Genomic DNA, 13,899 nt, shown 5'->3' with positions numbered 1-13,899 from the left:
GAATATGGGAGGGGGGAATTGTCCTTTCTTCTGAAATAATCTCCAAGCCCTAATTTGAGTCTAAATTCTACTTTGAGGTTAAAAGAAGAAAAGGATCAAAGTGAATTATATATTAACATTGTCAGGGGTATTTCAAATGTCATGAAATATGAAGTATTAGAAGACTTGAAAAGTCAAAATAAATACAAAGATGGTTTATTAAGGCTTATTGTGGTCTAGACAGTCAGCCAATATATCTTCTCTCCCCCACTTTCCTTCAGAGACTCACCAAAACTGATCTAGCTCTGGCAATGCCCGTGTTGATCTCAATATCAGTGTATACATCTCTGGAAAGCTTATTGCTAAGGTAAGTGAACTTATCCACAGTATTACAACCGTCTCCATTTTATATAACTGATGATTCCATGTATAGATGTCTGCTGCTGACTGGTACAATAAAGGTTTTAGAATGACTACCAAACCAAAGGTCTACAGAGCCATTGTGCTGACCTCATTGTTGTACGCCTGTGAAACCTGGACAGTCTACCAGTAGCATGCCAGGAAACTGAATTGTTTCCATTTGAATTGTCTTAGGAAGGTTCTGACGATCACCTGGCAGGATAAGATAGCTGCTACTGAAGTGCTTTCTCGAATTAAACTGCTAAGCTTTCCAACTCTGTTTCAGAGAGCACAATTCTAGTGGCTGGGCACATTGTTTGAATGTCAAATATAGGTTTGCCAAAAGATTTTACAAAGAACTTATAAAAGGAAAATGCTCACATGATGGTCAGAAAAAGCAATACAAAGACACTCTCAAAGTCTCTTTTCAGAATTTTGGAATTGATTGCATGACATGGGAAACACTGGCACAGGACCATCCAGCGTGTTATGTCCTCATCATAGAGAGTACTGTGTTCTATGAGCAAAGGAGAATTGAAGTAGTGCAAAAGAAATAAAAGGTACACAATTTAGAGATTATACCCTAAATGTTTACATGGATTGTTTGGGCCTGACCTGTGGTAGAGCATTCCGAGTTCATTTTGGTTTGATCGGCCACAGTTGAACAAAATCTAACTTTAACATGGTGATGTCATTTTAGTACTCTTTGAGAATGAAGGAAAACAGCTATTGTTTCAGGCACAGTACCAAGTTCCAGCCAAAAGAAAGACAGTTCCTGTCATGAAAGAACATATATTCTAATAAAGGAAAACCACACATAAAAGGTAGCCAACCAGTTTGGGAAGTGGTATCCCAATTTTAAAAATAAAAAAAGTGGGGGAACCAGACAGCAAATTCTAGGAAAATAAATTTCACTTTGATTCCTGGAAAATGTAGAATAAATTATTAAAAAAGATTGTTCTTCTGTTCGGTTCTGCAAATATGTATTGTATCTAGGATATACTGCAACATATTTAACATATATAGGACTGCTTGCCATCTTGGGGGCGGGGGTGGAGGGAGGGAGGGGAAAAAATGAAACATAAGCGAGTGCAAGGGATAATGTTGGAAAAAATTACCCTGGCATGGATTCTGTCAATACAAAGTTATTATTAAATAAAATAAAATTTAAATTTAAAAAAAAAAAAAGATTGTTCTTGGGGCAGCTAGGTGGCACAGTGGATAGTCTGAAATCAGGACGACCTGAGTTCAAATTTGACCTCAGACACTTAACACTTCCTAGCTGTGTGATCCTATGTGATTTCCCAATTGCCTCAGCAAAAAAAAAAAAAAAAAAAAAAAAAAAGAGGAAGTAGTCAGAGTTCTTAAATCTTTCTATTTTGTTTGTCCTTACAATGTTGTTGCTGTAAAGGTTATACTTCTAGTTCTGATCATTTTATTATTCTACATCAATTCATAAAAGTCTTCTTAGATTTGTATAAAATCATCCCCTTTACTTCTTATAGCCTAAAAGTAAACTTATGTGCTATATAAATCTTATATCATAATTTGTTTAGTCACTCTCCAAATGGTAAATATCTTCATTTTCAGTATTTTATCGTTACAAAAAGGACTGCTTTTCACCCTATAAATATTTTGGTCACCCAGGCCCTTTATTTTTTTTAAATCTCATTGGAATATAGTCCTAGTAATGATATCAGAAAGGAGTTGTTATTGGTTCATTGTCAACATGTCAGGAGATCTTCAAAGGAGTGACTCAATAATCTGTATTTGGCCCTAGGACTTTAACATTTTTATTAATGACTTGGATAAAAAAAAATAAATAGCATGGTCATTACAGTTAGAAATGATCCAAAGCTGGGAGGAATAGCCAACACACTAAATGACAGTCAGAATCCAAAAAAGATTTTGACAGGCCAGAACATTGAGCTGAGTCTAATAAGAAGAAATTCATTAGAGATAAAGCCCTACATTTGGCTACCAAAAAAAGGAGATGACTTCAGAATAAAATAGGGGAAAAGTGGCACAATGGAAGATATTTAAAATTTTTTTTAAAAAGACAATTCAATTCAATAAACGGTTCCTGCCTTCAAGGAACTTATAATAGGAGAAGGCAACACACAAAAAACAGCTAGAAAGCATGGCAAATGGTAGAATCAGATGGTATTGGTGCAGAAACCTGATATTCAATGGAATCCAAACTAAGTAAAATTACTGATAAAAAGTGAAGAGTCAGCTGGAAACTTCAGACACCAGAGGTCTAAAAAAGAAAGCTTTTGGAAGAGTTTAGTGCTCCATCTTCAACTCTCCAATCAGGAAGAAGAGGCTGAGAAGACATTGATTATCCAAAGCTGAGTCAATCAGTATAATAATGAAATTTCAGCTGTTCAGTTTATTTGTAAGGACACGATGTTCCCTGGGGTCTAAACCCCACAGAGCTGCTGGTGGAAAGTGGAAACAACAGGCTTAACATCAGTCAGCAGTGTGATATGATCAAAGAAACCTGCTATGGCCTTAGATTGTAGAGAAATCCTCCTCCTGGAAGTCTTCAAGCTAAGACTGAAAGACCACCTGTTTGGAATGTTAGACTGGTAATTCATTTCCTGAATAGATTGGATGAGGTGGTCATTGAGTTCTTTTCTGATTCTCATATTTTGTGATAATTTAATATTGTGAGCTGCAATATACTTATCTCAGCTGGCTACTATCAATGTTAAATAGAAAGAAAAGTCAGTGCTTTATATAGATCACTATATCTTTAGATAGATCACTATCTTCATATAGAAATAATTTTATTATTGTTTAATTGTTTCAGCTGTGTCTAACTTCATAACCCCTTTTAAGATTTTTTTTTGGTAAAGATACTAGAGTGGTTTGCCATTTACTTCTTCAATTCTTTTTACAGATGAGGAAATTGAGGCAAACAGGATAAAGTGATTTGCCTGTGGTCATACAGCTAGTCTAAATTCACATTTAAATTCTGTCTCCCTGACTCTTGGCCCAGAACCCGCTGTGCCACCTAGTTACCTACAGAAGCAGTTAGGGGGTGTATTAGATAATATGGGTTTGAAGTCAAAAAGATCTGAATTAAAATCCCTCCTAGGATTTGAGTAGTAACCATACTAGTATATCTAGCCTAATATTAGGTTTGTTATTAGATTGTTAGACTTTTTATAAATAGGCCCAGTTATCTTACAGGTAGGCCAGTCTTGAGCATTAAGATGTTTCTCAAAAATAGTCTAATGTGCTTTAGTAATTCATTAAGAGTTCTGTCTTTTGTCTAAACCTTCAGTCTCCTCCTATTTAAAATAATGATTTGGACTCAATATATCTCTAAGATCTCCTTCAACTTTAAATATGTGATCCTACATATTTTAAGTCCATCCCAGCTGTCCTACTTACCGTTCTTCACATGTATGGGTCTTTTTTAACCTTTCTTTGTATCCGTAGTTCTTAGCACAGTTCCTGTTCATAGGATGCTTACTGGCATCCCCTGAAATTTCTTTACAATTTGGTCTTAGGACTTAGTGACAAAATTCAAATGGATGGGCTCAAAAAAGGGACTGATTGATAGCAAAAATCTTCCAGAAAGAAGTATCATTAACATTATTATTTTGACCACATAGTAATGATACGAAGCTAACTGATTATTTGTGATATAAAAAAGTAAGGTTCTATAGACACATGATTCATGCTAGATAGGCCAAAAAAACTAACGGTTTTTCATGAAAATATTTAAAGATTGGTCATTCAATAAGTAACTGAAAATGGCCTAAGGTGTCTCTAGAGTGGAGGTCAGTGAACTCAGGATAACCCTTTAGAGATTCCATTAGTGAGCAGTTAGATGAAGTAATAAATAAATTATTATTAAGTACTTTGCAAATATAGTGTTATGTAAATGCTAAATAATCATAATAATATAGTAGGCTCCTGATCTTGATGAACAGGTCGACTCCCAAGTCATTTAAACAGATGGCACAGCAATATTTGTGAAGATAAATGAGTTTTGTATTCAAAAGCTCAATAATGGCACTATCTCTTCATTTCATAACTCATGATTCTATAGGACCATATTCTCTCTCCTCTCTGGGACAGAACATATGGATGAGACCTGTTCTTAGCGAACCAAAACAACATATACACCTTTATGTTTGTAGGATCTTAGATTTAGAACCGAGAGGGACATGGACCATCAGTTAGTTAGTCTAACCCCCTCATTTTGGAATCTGAAACCCAGAATGGTGAATGGACTTTGCCAGTAAGCAAATGTGATGTAAATGCTAAATGGACTACATCTGTGATATCTGCAGTAAAGGGAATTCCTTATGAGGGACTTCTTATACTAAAATAGATCATCTCCTTCTTTGCAATTTAAAACATAAGGAATCATTGAGAAGTTAAGTGACTTGTTCAGGGTCACACAGTCAATAGGAGTCAGAGCCTATTTTCCTCTCTTATTCAATTGTATCCGACTCTTTGTGATCATAACCCTATGGAACATAGCTCACCAATACTGTCCATGAGATTTTTCTTGGCAAATATATTAGAGGGATTTGCTATTTCCTTTTCCAATGGATTAAAATTAAAAAAAAAAAAAACAGGTTAAGTGACTTGTCCAAGATCACACAGCTAGTACAGATCTGAGGCCAGACCTGTGCCACCTAGTTGCCATTAATCCATTGCTCTCCTTTATGTACTGCAATGCAAACTATCTTTCCAGCTCTTTCTGGCACACCTTCTTCTATTCAGATTCTTTTAACTTTGCAATGATCTCCTCTTACCCCAAAAGGTGCACTTTTATCTTAGTATCTCAGAATCCCCAGCTTCCCTCAGAGCTAACTCCAAGAACCAATTCTTACAAAATTGTCCAAGTGCCAATGTCTTAGTCCCAACATTTCTTTTTATTTACTTCGTACATTTTATACAAAATAGAATATATATGTAATAGATACATAATAAATATATACAAGTATGCATATGTACTTATATACATATATATTGTCTTTTATAAATATACAGATACATACATATATACCCACATATATTTATAGAGTACATAATCATAATTGTATATGTTGTTTCCTTGAGGATCACAGATCATGTCTTTTGACTCCAAGTCTGTGAGAGCATTGTTTCCTTTTTTTTTGCTTTGTATTCCCTCAACGTAGCATAGAATCAGACACAGCAAGTGCTTAATAAATGCTTGTTGGTTGGATTGCCTAGGGTCACACAAATAGAGAGAGGTAGAGGCAGGATCTCACCCTCAGTCTGCTGGTTTCCAGCCCAGTGCCTTTTTTTATTATATTCCACTGACAGTCATCAGTGCCTTAGGATTGATGTACCTGACAACAAAGGCAACTCCATATCAGAGATATCCTGGAGCTCCAGAGCACAAGCAGGATATGAAATAAAAAGACCCTACCATCCTCTAAGTCAGCAGTTATCGAAAGTTCTGGTCCTGGAAGGAAATATCTTTGGCAAGAAAATCCCAAATGGGTTCACAAAGAGTAGGACTACAACAACAGTGTCATAATAATTTATACATTAATAATGAGCTAAAGGTTGATCAAGACCTTGACATACAAAAATCTCATTTCATCCTTCTTTCCATCCTTTAGATGCTATAACTGATACAGATGCAGAAATTGAGTCTCAAAGAAGTTGCCAGGCTCCTACAGTGGGTACCGAGGGAGGATTTGAATCCAGGTTTTCCTGGCTCCAATTCAACACTCTATCCACTAAACTATATTGCTTCTCAGTTATTAATATTGTTTTGTTTCCAGCTCAGCCCAGAGCTCTGCCCTGAAGGGTGAGAGTGTCAAAGATAAGGAAGTGCATGGGTCTATAAAGCAAAAATTGTGCCAGCCACAGCGGATTGCCTTTCGAAGGAACAGCAGAATTAGTGAGTGATGAGGTTATTGGTGATGACAGATTTTTAGATTTTAATAAGTTGGCTGATGCAGTTGCACAAAGTTCCATCCACAAGATTAATTCAGATCAGCAGGGACAGCAACATTTTCTTCCCAACCACAAACTGGCTGAATCATGATAAAGATACAGGAAGACTGCAACAAGCTAGTGCCGGGGCTTGGGAATGGAGGCTTGTCACCTGTTTGGACTTGGGTGCATTGGTAAAGAAAAGTCCATTTCAATCTGGAGTAACTTTTGTTCAAAATCAACAGGCACACATCCCTGCACTCTGGTTCAGTTTTTGCTGATACCTTTGGTGTGTTTAATATGAGAATTTCCTTTCTGGTCACTTTTTTAGCTAGGATAAGGATCAGAGGCTGTATCTCCTCAGTCACCACAGGCAAGAAATCACTGTCATTGAGCCATTGACTTCTCATGGATGGATGATGGTCAACCACAATATCACAGAAGAGACTGTGGGCTAATCTGTCAAGCAAAGAAGGAGTACTCACAGTACATAAATATTCTATTGGAATGAGAAAACTGGAAAGCACAGTCATATTGAAAGAGATCTAGGGGTGAAAGCCAGCAGCAAATGAGATATGGTTATTTGATGTGGTTTGGAAACTATAAATGTCCAGATCTCTTTGGAGTTGCATATGGACTTGTCATAGTACATGGAAATAATAGTCTCACTCATTTTCTTTCCTGATGGAGACCAATGTATTCTGAAATATGCTGTCTTTGACCTAGGGAGCGCTCACATAAGGAAGACTCATACTTTTTAGGGAATTCAAAAAATAATAACAAGGCTTCTGGCAATAATAAGGCTGTCTTTAAGGGTGGGAAAGGCTGGTCAAACAGTTACTTGAAACCTCTGTGGAAAGAGGAAACTACTATTAAGTCTGTGAACAGATTTAAAGATGTTAATACTAATAATGAAGATGAGAGTCATTTAGTGATAGAATATTTGTATTAATCCCATCTCAAGGAATGTGGGGAAATAATAATATTTACTTTAAGTTGTTGTCTTATAGATGTTGCCTTTTAGGGAAGAAAGTATTCTCCAAAATTTCCTTTACAAATCAAGAAGTCAGACTATAGATTTCAAAACACTGGAATTAGTTGAAAGGCAGGTTCTGAAAGGATGTGGAGATCATGGCAAACAATTTTATTCACAGAAGGTGGTATATAGATCACTGAACTTGGAGTCAGGAGGACCTAAACTTTGAATCCTGTTTCTATTTCTGGGAAAGTAAATTTACCTCAGCCTCAATTTCCATATCTGCAAAATGATGATTATAAAATTTTAGCAAGACATTCATTAACTAAAACCCAGTGAAACCAGAGGCATCAGATAACCTTTTTTTCTGATTTTTAGAAGAAAGAGGCAAATATCCTATTGATTATCTCCATTTTACTCTGCATATATTTTGTATATTTATATAGTTGCATGTTATCTCACCCATTAAATGTGAGCTCCTTGAAGGAAGGGGCAATTTTTGCTCTTTTTTTGGTATTCTCAACACTTAGGACAAAACCTGACACAAAATAGATGCTTAATTGTTAACTTGAAATGATGATGATGATGATAATTAGAATTTATATAATGGTTGAATGTTGGCAGTGTGCTTTATAAATATTGTCTTATTTTATTACTGTAACTATCCTTTTTGGTATGTGCTATTTTTATCCCTATCTTACAGGTAAAAAATTAAGCCAGACAAACACATCTAGTGTTTATTCAAGTCTGAATTTGAACTCAAGTTCAAATTCTAAGTCCTCTGTGCTATCCAGGGACCACCTTTTTATGATGTTGTTAAATCATTTCAGCTTTGTCACTCTGTGACCCCCATTTAGGGATCTCTTGGTAACGATACTGGTTTCTTTCTCCAGTTCCATTTATATATAAGAAAACTAAGGTAAACAGGGTCAAGTGACTTGCCTAAGGGAACACAGCTGATAAATGTCTGAGGCAATATTTGAACTCAATAAGAGGAGTCTTCCTGATTCTTGCCCCGTGTTCTATCTACTATACTACCTAGTTGTTACTATATGCTACCCTAATGATTCTTTTAATATATATTATGATTTTCTCAGCTTAGCATTCCTATTTTCTGAATAGGAATAAACTACCAGCTCCACAGCTGATTTATATAAAACACTCAGAGAGTCTCTCAAATTATAACTAGCATTGTTCTTGGGATTCTGGGGCATTGATTTGTTAGTGAATCAAAAAATGGGAGAACAGGAAGTCTAATCCCTTGTCAAAGGTTGGTCTTCCCTAGGAATGAACCAGACATAAAAGTTTAGAATAATACTTGTGAATCCCAATCACATGGTACGATGAAGACTCTACAAGTCCATCTTTTTCCCTCCTGAAAAATGTAAGCTCCTTGAAAGTAGGAACTATTTCCTGTTTTTGTATCCCCAGTACTTACTTCAGTGCCTGGCACAGAGTAGTTCTTAAATGCTTATTTATCACAGGTTTAAAACTCTTGTCCTATCAGCTTAATAATTAGAATATCTAGTCCCTCTGCTGAGTACTCAGTTTTATGACAAATGAAAACTTAGAACAGAGGCAGACATAGCTCTTAAATAGTGGATAGGTATGAAAGGTGGGCAGTATTGTGCTGGAGCCAAACCTTACCAGAGAGTTGAATGTTAAATTTTCATTTTGAGTCTTTAGACCTCAGAAACTGGCAAATGGCTTGATTCGTTGTCTTGTTGATTGATTGGATTTAAGACAGTGATAGAGAAAGGTTTCACAATGAAGATTAAACTTTAAAAGTGTGTTGTACATACACACAGACACCCTCCCAGAGAGTTTGTTATAAAACATTTATTACCATATCATTGGTAAGACATAAGAAAATAAGAGAAAATTTGGATGTAGATGAGAAGCATCTATACAATTCTTTTCAATAATGGAACAGTGGCAGAAACATTGATGACAGGGTCAATCCAGTAACTAAATTATATGAGACAGAGGGAGATTAGGTATACTTACCTGGTTGCCCGAGCTATTTGGCAATATTGGTCAAATCTCTCAACCATGGTCAGAATAAACAGTCATGTGAATGACAAAGTATCAGGTTACTCTCATTGTATCACAGTTTAGATGAGTTCCTGAATTGATTATTGCAATTAGAATTTGTGGTCCTGAAATGCTTCAGTCACAAAGTCTTAGTCCTAGGGTCTCCGACTACCTCCATTCTTGAGCTACAAAATGCTGGAGTTCCATGCCTGTGAAAATGGAAAGAACATCAGCATTTGTAATGGTTAAAATGAGTCTGGACCAAATGCTTAAAGATATATTGTCAGGAGCAGCCATGCACCAGACCCTGGGGATGAACAAGATTGCCTTATAGATCTTTCCTATTCCAAACTTCTTCAAATTCGCTGGTTTCAAACATGCTCCGTTTATTCCAAATGAATAGTAAATACTGAGCTTAGCTCAGCTCCATATAGTCTAGATATTCATGCAAAGCACATGGGAGCTTCTTCAAACTATAGCAGTAAGAAAATTTAGAAACCAACTCAAAATGGCTTCAAGTCACCTTGACCTAGGTTATTATTACCTGGCATTAGGACAGTCAAGAAAGACCATGGTACCACTTAAGGAGGACTCATATTAATAGTTTCATGTCTCTCTGAAATCCTATTTTTCTCTGTTTATTATTATTGTTATTATTATTATCATTAAGATTCTTAAAATATCAAGGATGCATGGAGGAATGGGGAGGATGGTTATCTATTTTTCTTGTGACCTTTTTGGAAGGGAGAGTTCTCTATTCCTTTAAAGGGGAGGGGAAACTGAAAGGGGAAATGGAATTTATTTCTCTGCTAAGTACCAAGCTTCTAACTTTACCTTATACCCAACTTCATAGAGTTATGGAATTTAAACTGGAAAGGGCATCCTTTAAGCATCCTTTAATTCAGTCATAGGTTATAGGTGAGAAATTGAGGCTCAGAGATGGTATGATTTGCTAAAAGTCACACAGATCTTGAGAGTATCAGACCTAGAATTTGAATCTTGATCTCCTTCTAGACTCTACATCCCAGACTCTACATCTTTTTTGCTTTTCATTAAGTTATGTTAGTCCTGCTCAGCACTTTAAACTGACCTAATTAATTATTAAATTTATACAGTTTTATCTTTTTCAAAGAATTTTACATTGACCTTTCACTTGATCATCACAATGACTCTGTCCATTGAAGAGAGCAGGAATTATTATTTCCATTGGACAGATGAGAAAACTGAGGCTGAACAAGAATCAATGATGTGACAAAAGGTCACACAGTTGATGGGTCAGAGTAAGAGGAAAAGCTGAGATTTTTTTGACTTAACATTCTCTCCAAAATAGGGAAAAACTTTGCCCAGTAGTCACATTCTAGCTACCCACCTCTGAAATTTCTTTGTTGACTATTTCATTTCATCAGCTACTTTTGGCAGATTCCAGGGGACCAGGAAATATTGGCCTGTCTTTGGTAATGTGGTAGATCCCAGGGCACATGGAAATCATTTTGTAGAGCTCCTCACAACTCAGGATGCCTCCCCCAACTCTGACTTGAGGGAACACATGATCTATTCAGTACTCCACCAGCACCTTAGCTTGCAAAACCAATTAGTTCAAACTAGTTGCTATTTAGATTGGCTAATTAAATTAGCTAGAGTTGCTTTGCTGATAAGGACAATTTGGAAAACAGAAAAGGCCACCAGGCCCAAACTAGACATGACAACTCTCTCAGTGGAATCTGATAATAGGAATACTCAGAAAACTGCCTCTGGGCTTGGTGAGATGAACCTAGGAGTTTCTGGTGGGCTTTCCTCATTTGATGTATCTTAAAAAAACTCCCTAGCACAGAGATAAATGGACACTATTGTACTCCAGTTTCTAAACTTGACATCAGCCTTTCCCGTTTGTTGAATTTTCAATAATGAGAATAATAATTATAGGTAATATAGTATATGCACACACATATACACACATATATATGTATATTTAGATGTTCATATTATCTATATATATATATATATATATTCTTTTATATATATATATATATATGTGCCTACCTACATACATATCTATGCATATGTGTATATTTGTACTCCTTCCAATAGGATGAAACTACTTTTGTGTCTATGACATACTGTTCCAGGAGAGGAAGTTGAGAAATTTTTTTTTTTACTTATTGCCCTTTTAGGCTTTCTCCTCTATTACTTTAATTTCACCACATTTCCCTTCCTTTTATCTTTATTCCACCCTTATACAACAGTGATTCTGAAAATGTCATCCAGAGAATTCTGGGGGTCTCTGAAACCTTTTCAGAGGTTTGACAAATTCAAAATTAGTTTTTTTTCATTTCTAATATGGTGAACATTTTAAAAAAATAACCTACATAAGCAAAAACTATTTGGAGAGACTCTCAATAATTTTTAATTATGTAAAGGGATGCTGAGAATAAAAGTTTGAGAACCATTGATATAAATAACACTACCCAGATTCCTCTTTACTGATTCCAGGTCATCTTCCTTTCTATTTCCAAGATAAATAAAGTACAATTCAAATTTCTAATAAGAGACATTTCCCCAATTGATAAATAATCAAAGGATATGAGAAGACAATTGTCAATGGAAGAAATCCATTCACAACCAAAGGAGGAAAAAATCCTTCAAACTACTAATAATTGTAAAAGTGAAAAATTTAAAGTAACTGTGAAGTTCCCCTCTTATAACCTTTAAATTGGCCAAGTTGACTAAAATAATGACAAATAACAAATATGCTGGAAGCTCTACAGGAAGACAGGAATACCAATACACTGTTATTGGAACTATGAATTGCTCCAGCCATTCTAGAAAACAATTTGTAACAATGTGCCTCCAAAAGTTGCTAAACTATAACTTTTGGTCTAGCAATACCAGTGTTTGGCCCATACCTCTAAAGAAAGCAAATTAAAATCTCAGTGAAAAATACACATATGTAAAAAAAAAAAAGATATATATACTATTTAAGCTAGGTTGGTGTCTTATCCTTCTATTATGTATCTCATTGAGATTATTAAATGGCTATTATGAACTTTGCATATTTCCCAGTATTGGGGCCAATTCTCTGAATTTAATACATCCTTAATAATACATAATAAACATATTCTTTAACAATCATTTATTCCCAAAAGCAGATGATGAAATTCATCCCCAAATATATATAGAAGTCTTTTCTCCACTCTAATTTCATATAGACTTTGGGGCTTTAATATACATGATGATTTATCTCAGATACTATGGTCTCCCAAGGCTCCTAGCACAATATCTGCCATTTTTGATCAACTTTGGAAAATATGAAAATATTAAAACCTTATGTAAAATGCCTCACTATAGCACGAGCTGGGTTATGATGAAGGATAAATCAGATTCACCTAAATTCAGACAGATATATTATACATTTCATTACCGTCAGACATGATTGGTGATGGAATTCAAATCAGGTCATCTATGAATTGATGACAGGAACTGGGGCTCTTTGATGCAAAGAAGAAAGACTCAGGAGGTCCTGCTTAAGCTCCTCAATGATTTGAAAGGTTGTCTTACAGAAAGAGGAATGCACTTATTATTTTTGGCCTGAGAGGGCACAATGAGGTAGAAATCAAAGTCAGACAGATTTGAGCTCAATAAAAGTAGAGCTTCCTAATGAATAATTGAATGAAAAAAGCATTCATTAAACACTTAACTATGTGGGCTACCTTATAGCAAATTCAGTCTTGTTTTCCTTGCGGTGTTTGAGCAGAAGTTCATTGACTTCTTGTCTGTGATGCTGGAGCAGGAATTGATGTTTCAGGTATGGATTGAAATAGATGACCTCTAAGGTTCCTTTAAACTTTGAGGTTTTATGATTTTGTATTTCCATTATTCTGTAATCTCCTTCAATATTTAATATAGTAAGCCTATGATAAGGATTTATCTCTTGTCCTCAACACCACTAATGTTATAATAGACTTCCCCTTTCTCCTGTACAAAGCTATCATTAAAAGTGTAGTTACTAGCAACCCATACTTGCTAATTTTACAAGCATGTCAGTAATTAATAAATGGAAATAAATCCATATTTTTTGTCTATTTGAATAAAATAAAGACCAAGGATCAAGGAAATGAAATGTAGGTAGCATTTCTACTACTTAGAAAAAGTGGGGAGAGAACAATGGAGTGAGGACCTCATTTAGTATTTTGACTGTATTCACTCCTGCCTTACCACAGGTAACCCAGGGCTTCAGTTACCTCATCTGTAAAGTAAAATTTGTAATTTCATCCATCATACAGGGTTACTTTCAGGATCAAAGTAAGTTCTTTGTACATATGAAGTTTTACAGGTTAAAGGTTTAATCAGGAAATGATAAGAAGAGAAAATGGGCTACTCACACAGTGAAGATGTTGGGTGACAGGTGACTCAGTGATTCACTGCTAGCCTCTCATTGTCATGAGAAATTGAGGAAAGGTTTTAGCATGTGGAGCAGAAACTATTGCAAACTAATTGGAGGAATACACAAAAGTCACACAGGATGAGATTTGATCTGCGTTATTTGTTCAGTACTTCCAAATCAGAGAGATCATAGA

Source organism: Antechinus flavipes, chromosome 4, assembly GCF_016432865.1.
Source record: "Antechinus flavipes isolate AdamAnt ecotype Samford, QLD, Australia chromosome 4, AdamAnt_v2, whole genome shotgun sequence".
Taxonomy (NCBI): domain Eukaryota; kingdom Metazoa; phylum Chordata; class Mammalia; order Dasyuromorphia; family Dasyuridae; genus Antechinus; species Antechinus flavipes.
The sequence above is the reverse complement of the archived record's forward strand: the minus strand, read 5'-3'. Positions refer to the sequence as shown.